Source organism: Chrysochloris asiatica, unplaced genomic scaffold, assembly GCF_000296735.1.
Source record: "Chrysochloris asiatica unplaced genomic scaffold, ChrAsi1.0 scaffold00003, whole genome shotgun sequence".
Classification (NCBI taxonomy): domain Eukaryota; kingdom Metazoa; phylum Chordata; class Mammalia; order Afrosoricida; family Chrysochloridae; genus Chrysochloris; species Chrysochloris asiatica.
Window position 1 is genome coordinate 13,094,318 of NW_006408521.1, and position 768 is coordinate 13,095,085.

At 45.1% G+C, this 768-nt stretch overlaps 1 protein-coding gene across 1 annotated transcript in view; it reads left to right on the forward strand.

The window, feature by feature from the left end:
* Positions 1-768, forward strand: part of LIPK (lipase, family member K) — a 59,228-nt gene that overhangs the window by 50,562 nt on the left and 7,898 nt on the right. The window lies entirely within an intron of this gene.

The following is a 768-nucleotide window of genomic DNA, read 5'->3' on the forward strand; positions in this document are numbered from 1 at the left end:
GGCAGTTTTTTTCTTTCAGGGTTTTATATATGTCTCCCCATTGCCTTCTTGCCTGCATGGTTTCTGTTGAGAAATCCAAGCTTAAGCTGATTTGCTTGCCTTTGTATGTTATATTTCTCTTTTCCCTAGCTGCTTTCAAGATTCTGTCCTTATCTTTGATTTGGGGAGGCTACTGTAAATGGTATTTCTTTCCTAATGTCTTTTTCAGGGTCCTGCACAAGCTAATTTTGGGGCTGCAACCCTGAGGCTGACATCATAAGTAGCTACCAAGCTCTTTCTCTCTGTACTGCAGGAAAACTGTGGGGTCAGTGCTAGACTTTCTTTTGGCAGGTGCACCCACCTGCCTGAAGGTGTCTGGGAATAGAAGTGAAAAATGTGTAGCATCCTTGCACCTTCTTTTGCAAATGCCACTGCACTACTGGTTCCCTGTGCTGGTATGGCTGTATTTCCCGACACCACCATACCTGACCCCCCCTCTCCCCCGTCAAACTCCGCCTGGGCAGGTGACTGAAGAAGGAGTCCCATTTCCAGCAATTTCTCACTCGCAGTATTTTCCTTTATATTACGATTTTTTGTACTTGTAAGTGTGGAAAACTGATGTCATGGACCTTATGGTGGATCCAGAGCTGTAATGTAGTTCCGTGAGTGCAGATTTTCTGGTTTTTCAATCCCTCCCCCATGGAGCATTTCCTACCTAGCTGTCTCTGCTGCTGCTGAAACTGGAACCTCCTCTCAATATCTTTTGATCAAGGATTTTCACTGAATGCT